General features: G+C 47.0%; 1 protein-coding gene across 1 annotated transcript in view; it reads right to left on the reverse strand.

Moving 5' to 3' along the window:
* NEXMIF (neurite extension and migration factor) overlaps positions 1-18,175 on the reverse strand; it is a 173,936-nt gene extending 155,761 nt beyond the window's left edge. Inside the window, exon 1 of the mRNA XM_054289939.1 lies at positions 18,129-18,175. The gene's annotated coding sequence lies outside the window, so the exon portion shown is untranslated. The remainder of the gene's footprint in view (positions 1-18,128) is intronic.
* Positions 18,176-18,400: the final 225 nt, after the last annotated feature.

An 18,400-nucleotide genomic window follows, 5' to 3' on the forward strand; every position in this document is an offset into this window, starting at 1 on the left:
ATAGTTTGCTTTTGATTGTGATGGTGTGAACTATAACATCTGTATTGTCTCACCCTTCTCATGAGACTGAAAATGGAATAAAAGTTTTTAAAACTCCTCTCAGTTGTCCCATCTCTAGGTCAGAAAAGTGTTTAATCAAACACCATCCCATCCCCACTGCTGACAGCAGCTCTGCTGCCTGGGCACCCCCTGACCTGCCAGAGGGTGACACTGTCCCACAGCACCCAAGGGACACCACGGCCAAAGTGTGTCCCACACCACAGCTGCATCCTTTGGAGATGCTGGTGTGATGCTCCCTGCAGCTCCAGCCTTCCCTGAGGCACAGCCATCATCCCAAATTTTTTTGCTGGACTACTTTTCTGCCCAGGAGGGCTGGAAAGAAGCCAGGAGCAGCAGGTATTCCTCCTTGGGGCAGGTGTTCCTCCTTGGGTCAGGTATTCCTCCTGCCCCAAGACAAGTATTTGCTGTGTCCCGACAGCAGCCACCCAGTGCCAGGGCTGGGCTCTCCCCAGGCCAAGCACACACACACCTGGCAGGTGACTGCTGACCCTGGCTGGGATGGCTGAGCTGTGATAAACCAGCTGTGCAGCATTTCCATACAACCCTGACTCCTTCTCTTACAGTGCTGCTCCTGGACATGCTTCAGACACATCATGAAACTCTCTCAGGAGAACACACTGAGTTGTGGAATCAAGACTTCCAACAGACTCGCTGCAAATACACTGCTCAACTCACATAATCCTTAATTAGGTTTCATTTTTTAATGCAAGGCTTCAACAATTAGCTCAGGAGAAACTGTAAAAGCAGAAGCCAGGCCACCAAGGACCTCTCCCACACACATCTCTCTCTGCTGGTGTGGCTGCAGCATTATTGCACAGCTCCAGCACGGATAGGGATGCACCAGCACTTGTACAAACCCAGCCTGTAAAACCCAGACACCTCTCCAAAGTGCACTATTCCCTGCAAAACACTTGCCAGCCATGAAACTTGCACACAAAGGGAAATATCCATGTAACTGACACCTGCTTTGAGCCAGCAAATAATCCTATCTCCCTGATGTCTGATCTACAAATGAGGTCTTTATTGTTTTCATTATACACACTGTTTACACATGGTTTCATAAAACTCACCACTAACAACTCATCTCTGTAATTAATTGAAGTAGGTGGAAAGCAGAATAAGGATTAAAGAGAGGTTTTATCAGCTTAACTCAGAGGTGTCTTCCTGCAGTCCCACACCTTGCAGTGCTGCTGCTGCCCTGGGACAGGGAATTTGCCATTTCGGCACTCCCAATTTGGTCTCTGCATTCCTCTGCACACACACCAGACAGCCACTGGTGGGAATTAGCAAAGGTCTGAGTTATAACTCATAATCTGAGCTTTAAATTGTGACTTTAAAAACCCTCCAACAATGTTTTGACTTAGTGAAAGCCAAACAGACCTTCTTAGTTAACATGTACAGCACTGGGAACAACAGCTTAAAAATAAATCATGATTTAGGACTAAATCCTCTAGACCATCTAATCACATTATTTAGCACCTTGAGTGTGCATTTCCTGCTCTGACAGGAGCAGCTCCACCCCAAGTCAGAGAATTCCATCACCAGCACACACAGAGAATCTGCCAAGGGGGGGACTATCAATGGAGATGGAAACATTCATTTTATTACTTCCAAACTAAAGTCCATAAGCGACTTCAGCTTAACATTAAGTGATGCAGTTTGTTATCCTCCGCCTGCTTTTTTTCCCCCCAGAACTCCAAGATGTTCAGCCAGGTACAACATGGAAGCAACCCCTGAAGCTTTAAAGACACTGAAGGCAATTTCCAAACGTGCTGCTCTGGTTTCACCCTGCTCACACCACACAGCAGCCACTTCCAGAGCAGCTCCAGACCCACTGAGACCTTCCCTGAATTCTGGAGCACAGACTCCTACAGAGGGGCAGGAGCTCATGTTCACTTTTCCTGAAGCACCTGTCTGAAAAGGGTGGGTTTTAATGGCGTTATTTACAACTATCAGTGTTATAACCCATAAAAACCTGAGTTTATGGGTTTCTTTCCTGCAGTAATGTTTATCTGACAATAATTTTGCAGACCACAGGTTTACAGAGCAGGGACACCTGGGTTCCAGTTTATTCTGAGGTCCAATTAAGTGGCAGAGGCTGCTCACCCTCCTCACTCCTCCATCTCAGCCATCTGAAAATTCAAATCTCCTCCCCCTACTTTACTTTTATCTCTTATTTTATTAATGTTACTAAACCTACAGTCATCTTGTATGTATTTATCTGAAATTCTTTTCCATTGAGGCTCCATGAAATCGCCTTTATAACCCTTACAACTTGATTAAGCCTTAACAGTCACTCTCAGACTGCAAAGGAAAATTGGAAAACTTAAACTGGACCACCTCAGTTCCCATTCAGTTCCAAAGAGAAGCCTCTTTCTGTTCTTGCAAAACAGAAACTAATTCTGGATACTCCTGGATGTTTAAGGCCACCCTGCTCTCTAGATAAATTAAAAAATAATGAATGCCAGGGTTTTGAAAGAACAGCAAGAACTGTAAAAAAGGTTTTGTTAACCTTGAATAAATATCCTAAAGAGAGGTACTGGAAACACACAGAAATAGTGGATGAGTAAGAAACTGCAAGACATCTCGCACTTAGCAAACTTCAAATAGTTCATCTTTTCTGAACCCATTTCAGGCAAAACAAAGCTACCTTTGTTGAAATGAGCCCATTGCAACACTGGGGCAGCACACCTTGATAACCTAGAGCTTTTTTACTATGATACCTGGAGTTTTTTTATGATGACACCTGGAGCTTTTCTACTCCTGATCACCCAACCCTGTCCCAGCCCAAGCAGCTCAGCAGGAACTGGCACAAACACCAAACCCAGCAGCTTTTGGTGCCACACAGCTCATTCCAGGCTCAGGGAGCACAGAGAGATCACACAGAGGCACTCCCACATCATCAGGGCTGATGGACAGTTCTGTGTTTACTCAGAGATAACACCTGCCTCTCACAGCATTACTTTAGCACCTACTATAATGTGTTTAAATGAGATGTAGGTCTACAGGCACCTGAATTTGCTTTTTGATATATTTACTAAAATGCTGGCAGGTTTGATGCATGCTTTGCAGAGGCCTATTTTTTAAAATAGAGGAATTACACCTTGTTCTTACTTAAAAGTTTCTAAAATATTAGGCTAGACAGAGATCCAATTCCAAGCTTTAAACTGCTTGATAGACCTTGACAACAGGGTTGGCTTTTATGCATCATCTTGTAATGCAATAAATTTCACTTGAAACATCTTCACCTATGTACCAAGACATGTCACTGTGATACAGAAAACCTGACATGAAAATAAAAATAAATTAATAAATTAGTTGCTCAGAGAACAACTGTCTCACGGCCAGAAAAACACACTTCCTACCACAGACTCAAAGAGACAGTCTTGTTTTATGGAAAGGTAATTTAAGTAAGGAATAATTATGAAGTACAACTAATCAGGCAGCAGGTAATTTAAGACTGGAGACAAAGGTATGAGAGCTGATAGCCACAGTCCTCCAATTTCAGGCTGGAAATGCAGTTAATGAGAAGCTGGGATTTTAACCTGAAGTTAATGTTCTACCCCCAACGATGGCACAGGAAGTTTTGAAGGTGTAACCCGAGCACCCAATAATAGAAAACAAACAGAATAACCCAGCATTTCTTAATTTTTAACGCCCGTGTTTCTGCATGCTTGCTTTTTTGAAACCACGTGGAGATCTGCTCCTCAGAGAAAGCTCTCTTCCTTTCCCCAGATTATTTGCCAGCCTTCCTTTCCATTGTTTAGCACCACGATTCCCTCCCTTTTGCCTCCACCCTCTCTGCTGAAGGCATTCACAAAAATCCTCTGAATTCTCCTCCTTCTCCCTTTCCAAGCCTCCTCACACAGACATTTTCTTGTTCACAAATCAACACATGAATCAATCCAATGATCTGACCCTTTCCCATGGGGAGCACCAGCAGCATCCAGCAGAGATTCAGGAATGCACATTTTTAACCCACAGTCCCCTCTCCTGGACCTGATGTGCAGGGAGCTGCCAGGGCCAGTCCCACACACTGTCCATGGATGTTCCCAGCCCAGCAGCACAGGCTGTGGGAATTCCTGGGAAGGAAATCCAGAGTTTTCCATAAAGAGTTTTCCATAAAGCACGCTCTCTCCTCTGCAGGATGCAGCTCTCTGCATGTATCTGCTAACAACATCTCAGCATTTCTCCACCCCCTCCCCATGTTTCTCCTTTTTGTCAGGCTCCCCAGCATTTGTTCTGGGACCTAATTAAGGTCCCTTATCACCATGGCAAGAGGGGGGCAAGGTCTAACAAAACAGCATTAATGAACCGATTGTTTTCGCCGGGCACATACAGAGTTCTAATCCCCAAGATTGGAACATATCAACACTTGGAAAAAAAAAAGATTTAATCTAAAGGACTCTGTGTTGTTTACATTTTTGCAAGACTTGAATCAGAAGCCCTATATTAGTGGCATAATCCAACAGCACCTCAGAACTTATTTTTAATGGGAGTTTTATTCTGATTAGGACGGGCAGCTTCATTTTGTCTCCTCTTCTGAGCATATGCAGAAGTCTCGCTCCTACCATCTGACTCTCCTTCAAAGAGATGAGCTTCCCGTAAACTTCATTAGTTAGGTGCCATTTTGTAGGTAATTCAGAACCTCTTCCCACCTTTCTGTGTTATTAAATCTATTAACATCCCAGGATATTGTTATGTAAGTACTGCTCATCTCCATTATGCAGCAGAATTAGACGAGAGCGATTAGAACCAAGTTTGTCTTGTTTCATCTCATTCCCTGGGTGAACTCAGGCACCAAGACAACCTTCAGGGGATGCAGCTTTGAGACTGAAGGGAAAGACAACCAAAGGAGAACCAAAAATTCCATGAGGGGAAAGAAGCATGGGCTGCAGGTGAGAGTTGTAAGGGAGAAGGTGCCGTGTTCCCTTGCCCTGCCAAAGCAAACTCTTCACTCCTCCCAGCATTCACATCCTTGCTCCCTCCCTTCATCTTCAATCCAACTTCCAGGAACATCCAAGGATTTTAACACCACCTACAGATAACCCCCCTTGCAAGGATCCCCTCCAAGAAATATCTCATTTAAATGCCACAGAAAGTGTTCCTCTCAACTCGACCCCCTCTTGACACTGGCTCCCCTGCTGCCTTTTGAAAAAACTGCTAAAGGAGTTTAATTTTTGGACAAGAAATCAGTCCTGGCCACAAGTAATCTGCAAAAAGAGCTCTCCACCTTTCACTGGAATAGAAGTCTTGAAAATAGAATCCTGAACCTTTCAATTAAGCATGAGAACTGCTCTATGTCATCTGAAGGGGAAGGAGTTATACAGCCCATATTTTGAAGGTTGCCTCCTATTCCCATTCTGTGTAATAAGATACATACTGAAAATCTGACTCTCCAATACAGGATAAAATGTAACATTTTATATAGCAGGATGCAGACTGGAAGAGCCATGGGATACCACACACAAGCAACAGGAAAAATGCAAGGAGGAAATTCCAGCAGAGGAGGAGCTAAACTTCTTTTTAGTAAAGAAATCAAGAAGTTTTTACATTTTTTAATTTAAATTTTTAAGGTTTTTAAATGTTTAAAGCAGTACTGAGAGACTTCTTCAAGACTTTTCCAACTTTAACTGATTTTCAGGGAAGCAAACACATCCATATTAATAATCCCATTGAACAAGTGGGGTGAACGGGACAGAAAAGTGATGGCACTGCCACAGGGCCAAGAGAAAAGTCAATGCTGGCTCAATTGGACCTCCTGTGTATTTTAAAGGCAAACCTACTTCCCTTGTCCACTGTTCTGCTGTCATCACACCTCCTGGAAAATAAAAGCCAATGCCAGAGAGGGGGACAGCAACTTCAGCCCATTGCTGCACATCCCACCTAATTGTACAATCCTGCCTGCCCAGCGTGGCCACCTGCCCTTGTGGGCAATAAAGTGTCTTCTGTGGGAGCCCTTCTGCTCAGAGGAGCATCACAGAGTGCAAACAGAGCCCAGCACACGCTGTTTGCTCTCCCATCTCCCTGCAGGACAGGATCACGTGCAGGGCTGGGGTGTTTTCAGTAAATGCACCTTTAGAGACAGTGAGACCATAAGGGATGGCTGTAAGAGCACAAAGTTGCTGTGTGTTAATGTAGATGGCAAAGAAACACATCCAAACCAGTTTGTTTTGTCCTTTGCTCCCATGCTCATGGTCTCCCTGGCCTCAGCAAGCACCTGGTACCCCACACAGGTTCTGACCAGGGTTGAGACAAAGTTTGGCTTTGCCAAGGAACCAACACTGCCAGGAAGGGGCTGGATGTCAAAGCCTGTGAGTGCTCTGGCTCTCACATGCACAAGGCACTCACCCCCCTGCACACAAAACACCAAACTCCATTCAGAATGGAGCAGGAGGCTGACAAAATAAAGGGAAACTTGGCTGGGTTGCAATGAGCTACAGCACCCCATCTTTCTCACCTCCAGTCCTGCCCAAAATGCAGAGTGCTGTGCAGAATCATTTGGGGTGGAGAAGACGTCCAGGATCATCAAGTCCAACCATTACCCCCCAAGGGCAACATCTTGGAGGTTCACTCCAATAATGTTTCCTACGTGAGAGTGCTCAACCTAATTTTATTTCTGGCACAACAGTAATAAAACTACTTCTTATTACAGCACGTAATTAGTGGCTAACTTTCCAAAATAAAAAATGGCCATGAAATTCAGAATCAGGCAATTCTTCTACAAATCAGTAATTTTTTTGCTCAAGCTCTCACCCAAATACAAAACCCCTTACATTGATAAATGCCACAGAATTACAACTCTGACCTATTGGGAAAATAAAGTCAATGTGATTTTAAATGATTCAAAGGGCTCAGAGTTGGGCTCGATGTCCCTGTGGGTCCCCTCCAACCCAGGATATTCTATAGCTCTATAAAATTCCAGAAAGCCTGTGCTCACAGACACTCCCTACCCTGCACATACGTTCAGGAACTAAATACATTATCTAGAGGTAGTAAACAGATTTGTAATGGGTGTCACTTATCCCTGTCAGCAGCGCTGATGAATAACACTGTTAACATGGATCAGATCGCCCACCAAGCACAGTCACAGGCTTTCCCTGCCCAAGAGCCACACAACTTCTCCAATTAGCTGCTCACAGCTAATTGTCAGATGCAATTTTCAGTCAGCATTTCCTCTCCCTCCTCACCATATCCTTGTGCAGGCTTTGCCCCCAGCAGCAGCAGCCCAGCCTGGCCCGGCTCCTCCCTCCCTCCCAGCCCTGATCTCTGCTCACAGCTCTTCCAGGCAGCTGACATTTAAATAAGCTCTGTATTGACTTTCCTCTGCTGCACCTCGAGTCCTCCTTGTTTTCCTTATGTTCATATTCCAACTCTGCTGCTCTGCAGCTCCTTCTGAAGGTAATGGGAGCGGAGCTGGACTGGTAATCAATAATACCTTCACCCTGCCCAGGAGGAGACTTCCCTCTCTTCCCATGCATATTCACTGTTTTGGATAAACTTTCAGAAGGCAGGGAAAGGCTCTTTCCCAAATCTGCAGCATGTTTGAGACGATGCTAAGCCTGTGAACTTTCCTTTAACTCGCGTTAAACCGATACAACTTTTAATTAAAAAAGTAATTTTGAAAAATTGCTTGTGCGGTGCGGAAGGTGATGTTCAGACAGCATCACTGATCCCTGGAGTTCTGCAGCCTTGAGTTTAATAAACTGAATTTTCAAAAGTAAACACAGCTTGCATCAGCACCAACCTTCTATTTCAGCCCTGTATTTTATTTTCCATCCTTCCCTTAGCCAGAAGAGGATGTTTCCAGAGCACCACACACACCAAACACTGCATGGGCTGGAAAGGGAGAAAATTCCCAGCCCTGTCCCTGTGTCCTGGCCTCTGATGGAGCAAGGAGCAGGGTGAGACATCTCCTCCCTGACCCAGGACCCCAGAGCTGAGGGATGAGCTCACACCTCATCTGATCCTTGGGGAAGAAAATCCCAGGCACAAGCACTGCCCTCCAATTTACACCTGAGCCTCTGCAATTTCACCCTCCTGCCTCCTCCAACTGTAATTTAGGATTTATTTTGCACGATTTGTTATTTCCTGTAGTAGGTAATCCAGCAAGGGGGAGGGGCAAAAAGGGCAGAACAAAAGCAAAATAAAAACTAACCTAAATGTCTTGCCCCAGGCAAGAAACAAGTCAAAAACACTCTCAGGTTTCATTCTGTTTGTTTTTGTAACTGGGTTTTTTTCAAGTTCTTTTAGAAGAATCATTGGAATTATGTTTATTCCACAATTTCAAAAAGATGCCCCATGACAGTGGGTGTAACATCCCCCTCTTCTCTCCTCTTTCCCCCTTATCAATTTATCCCAGTTATCCCGACAGGCTCAAACAAGGGCTGGGAAGCCAAGATTCTGGGGTTCCCTTCCCAACTGCATTTCTAGCAGGTCATTAATTTCCCTGTGAGCTGCTTTGCTCCTCCATAGTGCAGGAGAGGTGGGTTGTGCAGCTTTATCCCTGTTTATAAAACAAATACTCTGAGAATCCAGGCACACTGTGCTGATCTGAAACACCAGGCATTCTGTTATTATACATAAATAAATATAAATACAGCATCTACCAGTTTCACTCTACTTATTTGCATTTCTACTATTTTAGAACTTCTTATGTTGTTAGAAATGCCAAAAAGAGATGATTTCATGTTCTCATGCCTATTCCACCCAGAAATGGTAGGCCTGAATGCAATTTTTTTTCCTTCTGCTAAAACTGTACTCCTAACTGTATTTTCTCAGTCAAAGCTTCATAAGAAAGGAACTTTAAAGGTGCTGTTTGCAGCTGCAGTGAAATAAACACACATTCAGTGCTGCCCATGCTGAGAGAGGCATTTCATCTCCACATCCTTTAACTCTGAGCACCTCCAGTGATTATCCCCATACAACTTAATTCTGGAGAGCATTTTATTAAATATGCATTTGGATTTGGTCTCGGTTCCATAAAACATTTAATCGTGTGCCTAAACATTACATAGCCCACCAAGTTTGGGTTTTAGGCTGTCTGGCAACACACACACAACAAACCCCAGAAGATAAAACACCTTCATTCTTTATCTGAAGAGCTGCACTCCACAGATCAGCCTTTCAGAGATGTGCCAGCTCCAGCTCTAACTAGCTCTTCACACTTTTTTAAGACTAATAGGCTCCACATATTCATCTCCAAAGGGTATAAATTCCCTTCCTCTCTTTCCCTTTTAAATATGTCAGGCAACATTACAAAAAAATAACATCTGTGCCACAGTTATGCAACAAGCAGCATGATAACCATTAAACTGCACTTTGGAGAGAGTGGGCTGAATTAAAAAACAAAACAACAAAAAGGAAACAGGGGGAAGAAGTTCACCTTTAAACCCAGGGATCAGGGAGGGTTTCACACCACCACCCTCCCCTGCTTACCCCACACTCCCTGTTTTGCTGCCCTCCTCCACTGATGCCTCATGGCTATTAATGGCAGCCTGAATACACAAGCCATGAACTGCAAAACTGGATTGAGTCTGGCTGGAAAGGGCTTAAACATTCAGTAAGGAGATGAAGAATCCCAAAAGTGGTTTTAGTATGCGTGTACATTTTGTCAGAGTATACCAACAGCACTATATATTCTTTTCTTGCAATGCTTAGCAAGCCTTCTCTTTTCATAAATATAGGTCAACAGAGCTAAACTCTGTTTTTGCCTCAACTCCCACTTTAAATGCATAAAAAATTAGATTTTTAGGGAGCAGAATGAAAGGAATGGTGTATTTCATGCTATTATATACCCAGCCAAGGATCCCAAAGGGTTTGTTTGGGCTTTAAAAACAAAACAAAAACCCTTGGCATTTGTCAGACTAAAACCATTTTTCTTTGGTCTTTGCACAGCCATCTTTTCCAGATTTGAATAAATAACATCAAACAAACTATTCTGACTTCCATTTGCCGTGCAATGCACAGAAGTTGTTCAAGGACGGACAGAGCAGGGTGTGAAGCATTTGGGGGCTCTGAGCAGGACCTGGAAATGCTCATTCCAACCCCTCTGCTCCCCTCTTGTCATTTATCTTTAAGCAGCTTTATATTGCCCCAAAGAGAAATTATTGAACCAGCCACAGATAACAAGTTTAGCAGGCACCACCACAGGGTATGGCTGTACCCAAAAACGCAGGCAGGGGGATGAAGGCATTAACAAAATAACAAAAATTCTGACTAAACTCTGAGGTACACATCAAGATTTCAACCTGAGCCTCACAAATGTAGGAGTGATTTAACACAGCCCCTTCAGCAAACGCCCAGGCCTGAACAACAGAATATAAGACAGGATAATAACCTTCAATGTAATGATGTATTATATAGATGCAATATATTACATAGAAATTATGTAAATATTGTAATACCCTCAAAGTGACTTTTGTTTTAACACCAGCTCAGGTATGCAGGGTGAGAACTCATCAATGTTATTGTCAGCTGCAGATTTCAGGTATTTTAGGTTTCCTGCACGTTGCAATGGGGAACATAACCCCTTCACATGAGCTTTAAGGCACAGGACAGTCATTAAGCATTTCTGATACAATATTTGGGTTCCACAAACTCAGTGATTACAATGAAGATTAAGAGTTTCCCATACCACACCAGGCCAAAAAGCTTCAAAACGCAATTTAGGCAGCATGTTCCTCTTTTCCCCACCACTTTCACTGAAATCCCTTCCTAGGAGGCACCTTCCTCCACTCCTGCTCTTGGCTGGCATTGAGGTTGTTTTGTTTTTATTCCCAAGTTAATCCAAGATGCTTCCAAGCTCCCCCTGAACCAACCTTTAGGAAATCTTGAACTCATCCTAGTGATAATAATACACAGATTGTGCATGGAGAGGTGAACACCATGAACAAGGGAGGAAGGGAGGATGTAGTTTATGGGAAAAAAGCCCAGAGAGAACCTGAGACACCAGGGTTTGCTGAACACATGAATTGGAAGCTGTAACTCCACACACCAGCATCAGGATCAGTAATTCACAGAACAGCCAACACATCAGGCGCTGAGGAGCTCCAGCTCTGCAGCACAACCAGCGCCCATCCTTCCTGCAGAGCCAGAAATGCTCCCAAAGGCTGGGATCAGCACCAGACCCTGCTGATGATTAAGCAGCAGCTCAAACACCCTTTGCAGGAGAAGAGAGAACTGTAAGGAGCACGTGGCTCTCAGCTCAACACTGCACAGAAACTATAACCTGAATGGAAATCCTGAAACACAACTTTGTGCTGCCGCAAACAGCCATAAATTGTGATGCTGAGTGATCAAGCCTTTCAAAAATTCACTCTTTCAAAGCAGAAGCTGCTTGGGAACCCAGTGGCCTGCCCAGCCTCCCATCCATCCACCTCCCAAAAAGCTGCAGCTGGTAAGTGCTCAAACCCAGCATGCAGCAGGCAAGGAACCAAAGGAACAGCCAAATTAACCAAAAAACAGCCACAATGCACAAAACTCCTCTCCCTGCACTACAAACCCTCTCCACCAAACTAACCAGACAAATAAGACAGTTAAGTAAGTGAAGGTTCCAGGGTCAGGACAATTATTTGTTCTGAACTCCTCTGTACCCATGGCACAATTCAGCTGGTGCCAGAGCAGCTGAATTCCTGCAGAGCTGGCACTGGATGCTCCATGGGCTCCAGAAGGAATCTCTGTCTCTCTCTCACTGCATGGACAGGTGATTTTGATATAGGAGACTTCCTCAGAGGCAGCCACAAACAAACCATGGGAAATGATTGTGTGCTGCTCCCTACAGAGCCACTGGTGGCAGGGAGATTGGGGTTTGCTGGTTTGCTTTAATGTGAGCTGAAAAATTGTGGTCAGCAGCACTTTCCCTTCTGCTCTTCCCAAAAATTCCACCCATCTTGCCACAGCTGTCACTGAAGTTAACCTGTCCATGTAATGTTGGCAGTAACATTAAACAGAAAAACCAACATCCCAATTTTTTGCACCTAAAATCACCCCACTCCCCACCAGTTTTCTCATGCAAATGAGAACAGTGACCACCCTGAAAAAGGCAATTTTCATTTTCCCCCTCGAGGTTCAGAGAGAGCCAAGATTACTAATTGCTCCGTTCCCTGGAGCAACATGAAATAAGATCCAGCATCCATCTGTATTACCACTGAAATACCAGCATGACCCTTAAATTCACATTCAGAGTATTAAAACATGACCTTGCAAGGCTACTAGAAAAAAATAAAATTAAAAAATGCTGCTTGCTGGCCAAACAGACACCAGATTCCCTCTGTACTGGTTTAATTCCCAGCCATCCTCACTCTCATGAAGCAGTTCAGTATTTCTCTGAAGTTATTCAGCAGCTGTGAAGGTCAAGTATTGTCCAGTCACAAACAAATCCACCTTTCACACCCATCTGTGCTTCAAAACCCCAACCAGAGGGGGAAAAGGACAGGGAACAGGAGCAAAGTGTCCCCACCTGCTCTGCAGAGCACAGCTGAGGCTTGCACAGGGCTTAGCTGACCCAGGCAGGGACCTGAAAATTGGGGCCAAGGCAGTGGATGGGAAAAAACTAATTTTTTTTCCATGTGTAAAACTCATAGTTTCAGCTAAAATACAAGAAATTAAAAAAAAAAAAGAGCTTCAGTGGCACTTCTGAAGAATAAAAAAAAAAAAAAAAGGCTTTGGAAGCTTTAGATTTGAAGCTTCACAAGCTTCTTATGAAAAATGCAAGCTTTGAAAAACTTCTGAAGAATTAATATTCTTACTTTGGGCTCTTCTACTGCCAATGGACTACGGATGCTGTAACTAATAAAAAATAATTAATGCCAATAAACAGGCCCTTCATAAGGCTTCAGCTTCTCTCCTCCATCAAAGACTCATCTCATTCATTGGGACATTGTGCAGGAAACAAAATTCACCCACAGAACTTGTGTTTTCCACCTTTGGCTCCCCTGTGCTGCAACTGACAATTAAAATCCTCCCAAGTGCAAGGAAAGGAATCTGATTTATTTTAATAAGGACACAGCTCCAAAAGCAGCTCCAGAGCATGGCAGAGAGCTCACCTGGAATGGAAGTGGGAAAGAGAAGGGAATTTGTTCCCAAGCCCTCCCCAGGACCCAGATCTCATGCTGGGAATGAAACAACCAAGGAGTTCTGAGCACCCCAAGCCAGGTCCTGGCACTCCAGAGGGTCCTGCAGGATCCACAGGAGCTCATTTTCCTGATAACCTCCATCTGAGTGTCCAAACACCCTCAAAAATGTCAGAGTCTCATTGCACCACCACCTTCTCAGCAGTTTCAGGAAAAGGACAGTGACAATGTTGGGTTTTAATGTGTGAGGAGCTCCCACCCCAGGGGAGAGCAGAGGCAGAAAACACCTTGGCTGTTTGGGGTTACTTCAGAAATCCTGACTTTCCTGTCTTCAGGGTCCTCAGAGGAGCAGAGTGGAACAGCCCCACACAGAGGAAGGGACCCTCACACCAAACCCACCACCAGGAGCCCCTTCTGCACCACACAAATCCCCCAGCAGCAAGAGGAGGAAGCTGATAAATTGGCAAAAACCCCAAACTGGTGTCAAGGCCCGGCATGTGAGCTCTGCCAGCCCAGTGGCACAGAGACTGGCACTGCAACACCTCTCAAGGGACACCACAATCAGACCCCAAGCTCCCTCTTAACGGAGGCACCCTGTTCTGATGCCTGAGGAAAGGAAAGCAAAGCTACTGGCAGAGACAGATCACAGTCCTGATAGGGACAATTCAGAAAGGTGTTAAACTGATGGGGTACATTAATTAGCTGGGGTCCAAGCAGGAGCAGTGCTGTTGGGCCAGCAGACTGTGGGTCCCCCTTCCCAGCAGGGAGCAACACCAGTAAATGAACACAAGGAGACGGACCAGGAACTTCTAGTGACACATCCACCCCGATTCTGAAGATGCAGCACAAAACAAAGATGTGTATAAGATCAGTGAAAGGCAACAATTAGCCAGCAGAATTCTCCATCATGGGAGACCATCGAGACAAGAGCTTGGATAAATTAAGCAAATCAGTTATCTCGTAGTCAAAAGCTTTTTTAAAGGCAAACAAGACTGCAAATATAAATCACCTGGTGAATGCTTAAGGGTTAGAAGAAGATTCTGCCCAGGGACAAGAGCCCCAGATCCCAGTGCAGCTCCTCCAGCTGGGCTGGCACAGACCCTGCCTGGGCCTGGAGGGCACTGGGCCAGTGTCTGGATTATTCACAGGGCTGACGCAGCCCTGCAGACACAGATCCACCTCATCCGTGTCACTCTTTGGAGGCTGCATAATCATAGCTCAGCCCATGCCAGAGCAACATGAGGAACACCTTCTGTACAGAAGAAATTCTCAAGATTTAAAGTTTTAACACAAGCTAACAAACGCCAGGGATGAAAGAAATCCTGGGATGAAAGATCTCCATGACACCTGCTTTGAATAAAAAGACATTGCTACAAAAATATCACAGACCCGCTGGTCTAGAGCCTTTGCTTCATGTCATTCCCCAGACATCAATTTGCAATAGAGGCACACAAAAGCAGCATTACACAGATTACATGCTACTCCCCTGAACTGCAAACAAAATCCACCCAGCACCACCACCGCAGTCCAGAGCAGCAGAGCCATTCCCCAAGACAATGTGCTGAGGAGAAGGGTTCAGCACTCATCTGCAGGGCTGAGGGCTCCTCCTGCAAGCTTCCCTCTGGCTCAGCTTTCCCAAACCCTCCCCATTTCTCCTCGTGTCAGCAGTGCTACCAACCCTCAGCACAACAGGCTTTACACTCAGTTCCTAAATCCTTCAGGCAAACCCCCACACCTGGATGCTCAAGGCAGTCCATCATCTTCAGCATCTGTAATTTCTACACAACACACGGCAGTTATTTAATGTTTGGTTGCAACAGCACCCAGGAGCCCTAAAATCAAACCCCAAAAGGCTGAGATCCTTCTCACAGCACACACAGGTAAGAAATCAGGTGGATCCTTGTGCTGGAACAGCTCAGACCCCTGCACAGGTGACAGGTGACACCAGGGGTGTGAAACACCAGCTCAGAGAAAAGAGGGAAGAGCAAGGTTCCAACAAAACATGGTTTGCTCAGTTTTATGCCACATGCCTCATTTACTCACTGCTGGCAGCATCCACAAAATCAGGCTCGTCAAGCACCTGACTGTACACACAGGTAATGATTATAAAGCCAACTCAAGCGGGGCTAAAAGTACACAAAGATCTAGCAGAAAAATAAAAAAGTGCAATCCTCTCCCAGGTGGAAAACAGGACTTTGAACGTAACAGGTGGATTACATAACAATTATTTTGCTCCCAATTCTCAAAATATATATATATTTTTTTAAATACCCTCACAGACCAAAAGCTGTCATTACTGAGAAGGAATAGCAATTTTATTCTGGTAAACACGGTATACCCAACCTCTCTCAGGGCCGAACACAAACTCAGCAGTGGCAGCATCAAAGAGCCCCCACACAAGGACCTGGAGCATCCATGGCTCTCCTCCCTGGATTCTGCCCAAGGAAAAGATTATTTCCTAATGCTGCTTTTTGTTTGCAACGGGGCATAAACTTCAAGGGGATGGTTCACTGCTGTGCTGGGGGAAAGCAGCACGGTTGGCTTGCTGCTACAATGGAAAAGCCTTAATATCCAAAAAATGCACCTCGCATCCATGGCTGGGTCCCACACCCAGGATCCAACCTGAGCCAGACCCTTTGTCTGGGAACACTTTCTCCCCAAGCCTGGGGCCTTCTTGGTCCTGTAAGCACATTTGAGCCTTTTCCTACGTTTCTTTGCAGAGCCAGGAAAAAGATCCACACGTGACCCACCACAAAACCATCCACGAGGCCTCAGCATCTCAAAAGAGAAGGGCACCACCGAGGCACTGCCACACGCAGGCGTGCTCCCTGTCCCAGTTTGGAAGTTAAAACCCACTGGCCACAACCTCTTCTCTCGTTTTTTCAATCTGAAAGAGACTCCTCAGCATTCAGAACTCAACCTTTAAGTGGGCTGCCAGAGCCTCGCCTCCAAAAGGCAACAGCAAACGCACAAAAAAAAGGAAAAACAAACCCACAAAAATCCCTCCTCCCCGCCCCCAAAGCTGAGCAGAGGAGCAGAGAGGGAAAGGGGGACGAGGCACACGGGGAAGGCGGCCGGGTGCTCCCCTTTTCTGCCTCCCTTTTATTCCTGCTGAGTGTAGTAACACTTGAACTGGCTCTCTTTATTTGCAGCCGGATACGCGCTTTCAAAGATACTGTACTACTGTGTAGGCCAAGCAGGGACTCTCTTTCTTCCCTTGGTTAGGGCTTTTGGGAAAATAATTATTCACCAGAACTGCCATCGTGAACAGAGCAAGCTAAATCAATGTAGCTTTGTATGGGCCATTGCCACTGCAAAGCAAATACTCCATCAAGACATGGATCAGTGAGAATTTTATCACTAGGAATCCTTATGCACATCTTTGTGTATTTTTAATATCCACCTTATCCCTCCCCACGCTCCTGCACCCCACCCTCCCCACGGATTTGTCTTGTGTCACTGGCAGCTATGGGGCTTGGCCACGGGATTCACATCACTAAAAACGCCTTAAATACACAGGTTTATTCTCCTTAAAAAAATTTATAATAAGGCATTGGTGCAGAGCAGATTTATTCACTGAACAGGTTGATTTATTTAACAGACTTGACATACATCAAAACCTACTATAGGCTTACATAATTGTTATCCATTTAGCAGGTCTGCTTCTTTTGTCAAGTATTTGTTTTTCAAAAGTGATTCACTAAAGACTGCTGCCTTCTGCACAGCTCACATACCTTAACAAATGCAGTCTTGCATGGGGTATTAGCTGAAGTGACTTTAAATCGCATCCTACCTGCTTGAGCGCTGCCGCTATTTTTTTTTAGCCTATGTATTATTCCTTTACTAAACCACACGCACACCACCTAAAAAAAAAAAAATTTTTCAAACAGCAAAGCGAGAGGCAGGAGCGTGTGTAGAGCACACGGAGCCCCGCTGGCAGCAGCGTGCGCCGCGGGCTCGGTGTTACCGCAGTACCACGCCGCTCCAGCGATGCCAGCAGGTACCTCCGAGTACCAGGATGTTGATGGCTGCACAGAGGTTTCGGGGCAGGGGGGACGAGCGCAGCGCCGGGCGGAAACGGGGGGAAAAGCTCCGGGAGGATGGAAGGAGCGCGGAGCCGTTTTGTTTTCCCGCAAGAGGCTCATTGAGGAGGCCTCGGCTCGCACAGGCGCACCGCTCCCTCCGGCCTCACGCATCCACCCCCGGCTGCCGGCCGCGGATCCCCCGCACACGCACCCACCGTGCGCGGCTTCCCCGCGGAACGCGCCGGGGCAGCACCCACGGCACACCGATGGCCCGGCGCTCACCGCCGGAACCCCGCGGCTTGTTTGGGTTCATCCATCGCACCGCGCATCGCTCGCTCGCCTCGGGGCCGAGGAAGGATCGCGTTCCCCCCCCCCGGCTCCGGCATCCTCCTCGCACACGCACACCGGGCACATCCCGGGGCTCGGGCATGGCAGCGCCCGGGTGCCGACCGCACGGACCCGGCGCTCCGCCGCCCGCCAGACAGATGGTTAATTACATTCACAGCCGCATTTTGCGCTGGGATAGAGTTTCAGACAATGAGCCAGTTTTATTTGATTAGCCAGTTCTCTAGTTTAATGCGCGCGGTGACAGCTACTCCCAGGGCTGGGGCTTTTTTTTTTTTTTCCCCTTAAATAAAAATAAAAATCCCATCCCCCCTCCTTCATTATGTTTTTGTTCTGGCCGAGGCTGAAGTAAGCGCGGCCCCCGCGGCCGCCGGGGGGCCCGGCGGGGCGGCGCCCCCGCCCCGCGCTGCACCTGCCCGGGGGGGGGACACGGCGCCAAGTTGCCGCCCCCCCCCCGTCACCTCAGACCACCCTCGCACACACGCACACCCCGCAACTTCCCCGCAGGCCTCCGCGCAGGCCGGCGCTGCCATCAGCATCCCCTCCTCCTCCCCGCTGCCCCCGCGGTGTGCCGGCGCGGGAGGGGGGCTGCGTGTGGCTGAAGCTCCGCCGCGGCGGGACTCACCTCGGCGCGGGGCCCGCGATGGAGCGGGGGTCCCCCGCCCGCCGGGCGCTGCCGGTGCTGCGGCTCAGCGCTGCTCCATGCGCCCGGGGCCCGGCGCGCGCAGGTGGACGCGCCCGCCCCCGGCCCCCGCCTCCCGCCGCCGGCCCCCGCCCCTTCCCCCGCCGCCGCCGCCGCCGCCGCCGCCGCCCCACGGACGGGCCCCCCGGCCCCGCGCTCCCTGCGCAGGGACGGGCGGAGGGCGGGAGGGAGGATGGGGGGCGGCGGCTCCCGCC

Source organism: Melozone crissalis, unplaced genomic scaffold (genome assembly GCF_028551555.1).
Source record: "Melozone crissalis strain CALT ecotype California unplaced genomic scaffold, PUWL_Pcris_2 ptg000068l_1, whole genome shotgun sequence".
Lineage (NCBI taxonomy): Eukaryota > Metazoa > Chordata > Aves > Passeriformes > Passerellidae > Melozone > Melozone crissalis.